General features: G+C 33.6%; 1 long non-coding RNA gene across 1 annotated transcript; it reads right to left on the bottom strand.

Annotated features, from left to right (window-relative positions):
• Positions 1–1340: 1340 nt before the first annotated feature.
• Positions 1341–5999, bottom strand: LOC145694990 (uncharacterized). The gene is made up of 3 exons (XR_014133093.1): positions 5855–5999; positions 3713–3888; positions 1341–1568 (listed from the first exon to the last, which is right to left on the bottom strand). It is a non-coding gene; the product is annotated as an uncharacterized LOC145694990 (long non-coding RNA).
• Positions 6000–7040: the final 1041 nt, after the last annotated feature.

Raw genomic sequence — 7040 nt, 5'->3', positions numbered from 1 at the left:
AATTTAGTTACGACACTATCTGACACAAAATTGCATTTGGAAAACAACAACTGAGGTTGGAGAAGAAAAAAAAAAAGACCTAAAAGTACAATAATATTGCAATTGGTGTACGTTATAAACATGGTTAATTTCTAGATTAAGACGAAAAGATCAATGGAATACAACAAATTTTTTCCTGTGGCAAGTAAATAGCCAATAACAATAAACCGAAATATTTTTACGAATTGATCACTGAGAATTACAGTGTGTTTGAATAGAATTTAAGATTGCTTATGGGAATGAGCTTTCACACAAAGAGTTCCCTCTCAATACAAGCACTTAAACATATTTAGGTCATGACTATTTTTCAAATATCAGTATTTTAATAAATCATTTCTTAAGGTGGATAGCTAAGTGCTCCCAATGCAACATTAAACGCTGCTTGAATAGTGTGGCGTTGCCAGATAGTGTCAACTGTTTACTGATGCCAGATAATAAAGGGAGTAATCATGGAATTCTGCTTGGATACTTACTAGAGAAATTAGTTTTCGACCCTTACCGCAATTACGCTTCTCGAACTGCAACGCTAGAATCCAGGAATTTTCTTTTTGGGACTACTACAGTAAATGTACAAATTTGGCAACAACGCATTATGACGTTCTGCATAAGCTTCGTCTCAAAATCCATTTCCTTAAATGTAAATTAATATTTAAATAAAATATGAAACATAACACGAAAAACGGTCAAACAATATATCTATTTCGTGAGAAGATTGTTACTTTAAAATACTTTAACATATAAATAAACGTTTCATAAAACGGAGCACTTCTAGTAAGATCCAACAGCAAGTGCCATCTTGTATGTTCATTGTAAAACGAATGAAATATTTTCTTTTATTTGTTACATTTTCCGATATCAGGAGACACAACCAAATGAATCAGTGTCTTGTGCTGTAGCTGAAGACAACTTATCTATGTCTCTAGTACTCTATGTAACGTTTCATTGCACAGTAGTTAAAGCAATGAGCTAAGATATGTACTGACTTTCAGGTGGTGATCCACCAAATTGTTATTTTGGTTGAAGTAAGAGTATTCTTGTTCAAAAACCTAGAAGCCATCTATCTTCCAAATGCAAGTTAAACTACGGAATTATAGCTTGACTTGAAGAAAAATCTGAGTTACCTATTGAAAAATCTGAATTGAAAATTCATACACATTTCATCGTTTTAATTCCTCCTATGCGTAATAATATAGAATACTTGAAATTCAGAAAGATAACCAGAATTCTTTTAAAATTTAAAAGCAATTTGTATCCATCAAAATAAATAAGGAAGTTTGTAGCAAAATAAAATTTAAACAGTATTTGTAACACTTCAATAAAATTTATTTTACATTTTTTACACAAGAGATATGTGAATACATTCATGTAACGAGAGCAGAACTGTAGAAAGTATTTTTTCTTGCCAATGTGAATGTTGCAGGTTCATTTTAGCGTAGTGTACGCTAACGTAGTAGACAAATACGTAGAAGACTCCTGTTTTATCAATCGTTTGTTTCAGGTAAGAATTCCCAAGACTGCATTCAACATATCTACAAAAAAAATAGAATAAAAATACATATTAATGAAATTATATACTATTTATTTTGTCATCTACCTGAATATATTAGGCACTATATACACACACACTAACAAATAGCTCATTAGAATTTAAGGTCTCAGAACAGAAATTCTAAATATCTTAACATAACAGGTGAAAAACAAGTCCCTTGTAAGAAAAAATCAAATTCGTTTATAAATTACTGGAACAAGTATATTTAATTGCTTAAGACCTAACTGCGTTGCAATCGTTAAGAAAAGTCATCAGATTCACATGGAAGAGGGGACTGCGGTGGCTCAGTGGTAGTGCGTTTACCTCTGGTGAATGCGGTCCTTGGTTCGATCCCAGTTCGAGCCAAGTGAAATTTGTGAGGACAAACTCCGTATGAGTGGGTTTCTAGGGGTTCTCCCGTTTCCTTGTACTTTCTTCATTGCACTATTTCATCCGTTTCTCATCATCACCGTTTCCTTTAGTCTATATGGCATAACTATGGGATGTGAAACAAATATTTTTGATACGGAAGAGGACGGTAATATTCGAAAACACTAACGGCAAAGGAAGTATAACGAAGAAGACCTAAAATTTAGTGCAAATGTGTGGAAGAACTGATCAAAAACTTTCGTCAGGACGGTAAGCCACTGGATTCGAATCTGAGACCTCCTAATTGCGCGGGAAGAGTGCTAACAACTTGACTGTGATATTTTGGATCATTTTTCTTGTTTGAAACACTGTGTTAGTAGGTGGTGAATAACTAAAATTAATCTCCTTCACGAAATATGTATACTATAGTTGCATTCACGAACAAACGTGTAGAAGATAAACATTATGATCATGTGATTGTCAGCAGGAGCAGAGGTGGGTCTAGCACGGAGCCAGGGGTGCCTAGCTACCCCCTCCCAGTTTTTTGAGTGGCAAAAATAATTCAAGCTATTACTTATATGTTTTTGAAAGTTTATAGTAAACTCACGATATATCTATCATACTCTGGGTTCTGGTTGCTCCCCCCCCCCTTTAAGTTTTCACTTTCTAGACCCGCCTCTGAGCTGAAGAAAGAAGTAAGAATGGTAGAAGGATTTTTGTGTCTCTAGGGCCAAGTACACGAACTGGATGAATATATTAGAAAAGAATAAAAGATTTTAGAATAACGAAAAACGTTTTATGTAAAGGCAATTGATGAATAAGTAGGCAAAACAAATAATAATACAGTACATTACCCAGAAAAGTTCTTACTTAATCTGAGAAAACCAATTATTCATTAATCTAGAGTATACTCTCAATAGAAGACATTATAAAATCACGAAAAAAAGACATACAGTAATTCAGTGATATTGCATTCATCTCTGTTGCGGGAGATCCCCGTTTCAATTCGTTCCGTTCATGTGAAATTGTGGTAGACAACATTGTATATCTGGGTTTTCTCGGGGTCCTCCAATTTCCTTCCTCTTTCTCATTTTACCAATTGTGTTATAATCATTCATTAATCATTATTCTCCATTAACCTAAAGTACATAATCGTGGGATGCAGCAACGCAAATACGGTAGTTGTCGCCCGGGGCAAGGACTCGTCTTAGCGCCCCCTGACCAACCAAAGCAAAACGCTCCCCCAAATATTTGCCCAATTTTGCGCCCTCCCAATCCGGCGCCCGGGACAAGCCCAATTTGGCCCTCTAGTTACATCACTGGTGGGATATTAAAAGTCTCATAAAATCATCAAACACAAAATAAGAGAAAATTAATAATAAGCATAATAGGAATAACGGTTAACCCCTAACGCATGGAGTTACTTATTTCGCATTCAAAGACACTGATAAGCAACTTTGCGCTGAAACTAACCTATTTTGTGCGCTTCTTAACACTAGTCGTCATCTTTTGCCACAGCAACTATAGTAACTATGAATAACATATTAGTAAAAATGATCTTCAATTCCGGATTATAAGTAATATTGACATTAATTACATTAGACTAATATTTGTATAACGCACTAGAATTATATAACCTGAATTTGTACTTCTGGAAATGTACATCCTATATCCTGTATTAGCTTGTAAATATTTGACATTTACTAAGTAATAGATGAAATGCCTTTACTAGCATTGTGAGTTTTAAAACTAAATTTAATATGGAATATTTATTACCTTTAACCGTAGTAACCATATCCCAATCCATATCCACCATAACCAAGACCATATCCATAACCAAGACCATATCCAAGTCCACCATAGCCGTAGCCTAATCCATAGTATTGCCTCTTCTCCCTAACGGTTTCCTGGGCCAAAGTCACGGCCAACAGGGCGAACAAAACAAACAGGGCCTACAAAGATAAGTTCATAGATATGATTACATTACACTGAATTATTTTGTAGAATCTATAAATATCTATATATTTTTAAAAGGCTTACTTACTGTGAAGTGCTTCCAAGGGAAAAATGAAACTGACACTGAATAACATCCTTATTATCCTTCTCACTATGACACTAGTGAATTTACTACTTGCTTATAAGCATCAAAATAAACTCATTGAATGAAATCACGGTCACATTAAATAAATCAAATGCAATATTTAGCAGAAATAGTTCCTAACATGTTACTATTATATGAACAAATACATTCAGAAAGCATTAATCCTTGTTTCACTTTTATATAGTATCCGTGTTATTGTAATAATAATTATTATAGAATTAATCAAATTATAAGCGATTAGTCAACAACTATTTTTATTATTTTTTAATGGACCTTAATCTGATAATCAATGTACAGGAATATCTTAATTTTTAGCATTGTTTTGACGGTTTTCTGAACAACGTAAAATTACAGTTATATTGTACGAAAACCTCTTTCTTACATTTTGATAACTTGAACTAAAAGTTCTCAAAGGAATATTGAAAATGCAACATTTTGTGTTTAACATTTCTTAAATGTTAGCACTAGGTCGAAAATATAAGATATTGTTACAGTGGTCAAGCCTATGTGTGTGTAGTTTCACCGGATTTATTTATATATCATATGTGTTATTTAATGTGTCTTCAATTGCTATGAAATATATATGTTAATCTAAGTCGATTGTAGAGTAACAGATTGAATCTGAGTCGGCAATAGAATAACAGGGTATTGAGTCCTATCTCTACATCTTACACAATAAAATGAACCATAATATATTGAAGAACGTTAGAAAATTATTTGATCATAAAACTGATGGGAAATCAATACATGGTCTTCCATGGTCTAATTTAGTTACTGGCCAACAAGAGAATTGACGGAAAATAGAGTTATTTAAAAAAAAAAATGTCGTCAAGTTTAGTGTATCCGCTTTGGTTCTGGTAAGATTATCGAATTCAAGGAGGACAAGGTGTGGCCAGTAACCAGATGGTGTTAGCAGAGCAGCATTTACTCAGCGTCTTGAGAACAACTGAGGAGCCACTTGAATGAAAGAAATACTAGACTCTAAAAACCAGCACCAACGGTGATTAGATTAGTAATGTGATGACCACAGTTTTAAATGAGCGGACGGTCAGCTTAAATTTGGATCTTTGTGCTAAGGAGTTGAAATTTATAGTTTCAATGATACAGTATCAGTGAAGCAAGTGCATAGCTAGGATTCGATTTCCAGTTTATTCAGCTATTATAGATATCTTTGTCTTGTTTGATGTTCATTTTTTTTTCCTTCAGCATAGAAATTCCGACCGCCTCTACAACTTAATATAAGCAATCTGAAATGGATATGAAGTCCGGTGTTGTTGCTTGAGTAATCTCTTATGATAGACTTGTAGTACTTTCCAATTCCTAAATACTATTGTAGATGCTTCATCTTATAAGCGATAGCTTATAAAATACATTTGCCACATTTAATTTTATCCTTCATACTCGTGAGGGAATATACATCGGTCAAAATTAAAATTTTCTCGGTACAAGCTAAGATATTAAACTTTAACTAATACCCTCATTAAAAGATCTTCCCTTAGGTTGTAGCGATAAAATTTTATCTCTTGTAGTAGTGACTTCCCTCAATAGTCACCACTTATCCTTTATTTCCTCTTAAAAGAAGTTTGTCGAAGACATTTACACTTTAAAAATATTAAATTTGCATCGTATAGTCATTTATGCTTCATACGTTGTTTTTTCCTTTCTAGTTTAAATTGGGACATCGTATTTTTGCTATGACGCGATTAGAAATTTTGCATTTTGCTATAAGAGTTATTCTCTACTTGTGATTTCACTCTCGAAAAAAAGAAATAATAAATTTGCTTCGCAACAGAGCAGTAGGAAGAAATGATACTTACAAGAACCTTCATGTTGATTAAGCTTGTGTGTATGCTGATCTGACTGCAACTGACACAATGTTTCAAATGCAGTTCCAATGTTCTTTTATAGTCCAACTACGAAGACGTATTGTCCTTCAATTCTTCATTGTAGGTGCTAAAGAGAGAAATGTTATCCTTGACTTTCAGAACACAAGAAAAAAGAAAAGGTTGGAGAAATCCAGTTTTCATAGATACAAGTTGAATAATCTTGGTGGCTCTTTTTTTCTTTCTATCTTTTTATTAAAAAATACTGTAAAATCATTCATAGTGATATAGAGTTATTAAACGTGTTACGCATATATAAATCAAGACCAACCCGAAAATAATCCTTGGATACGGAAGCAATTTAAATTAACTTTATATATTAATTCTTTACGACTGGTCAATATTATTAGCTTTAAGATTATTCTATGTCAGATTACAAGGTTATCTCTCATTGCAGGACGCACGATCATAGGCCATTAATAGCTGGTTCCATCGGTAACTCGTGTAGCCACTGAAAGAACGTTTAATTTATGTATTGCAAATTGCATGATCCTTTATCGCAAAAGCCCAAGTCTTACTGCGGATACGAAGATAGAACTTTAGCTTAGTAACACATATGTAGAAAACTGAGCGTAGCAAAGTTTTAGCGTCCACACAAGTGGAATTTATGTCCCTCTGTCCGTCAGTCTGTTCCACAATAACTCTTGTAAAACTTATTCCATTTTAATGAAACTTGGTATGTGGCTTTTTCCAATGTTTCGAAATAACTCTGTTGTTTGCAGTTACAATCCATCAAGGATGACTGGATAGAAGACAATAAAATTCATTTCATGTTAGAAGTTTGCACAAAATAAGTTTTTTCAGTGTAAAATACCTAAAAATTAAATACTTCAAATCGATGAAGAACAAAGGGGTAGGTTTACTACTCCTCCAGTTGAAAAATATCTGCTCCAAAATAATTTACATTTAAAAAACAAACACTTTTCTAAGGATTCGTAATCAACCCTACACCCTAAGCTTAAAGCCAGCCAAGAATGAGGAAGTAAATTTCCTTCCCGATCAAGTGGAATACGAGAATCGAAATATAGAAGTTGTAATCGAAGTTATGTTTCAATATCACAATAGGACGTTATCACGAAAACAAAGTGTTAATCATAACCAGCACGCGTTTGATCCAACT

This window comes from Thermobia domestica, chromosome 9 (assembly GCF_964235325.1).
Source record: "Thermobia domestica chromosome 9, izTheDome1.hap1.1, whole genome shotgun sequence".
Taxonomy (NCBI): domain Eukaryota; kingdom Metazoa; phylum Arthropoda; class Insecta; order Zygentoma; family Lepismatidae; genus Thermobia; species Thermobia domestica.
The sequence above is the reverse complement of the archived record's forward strand: the minus strand, read 5'-3'. Positions and strand labels throughout refer to the sequence as shown.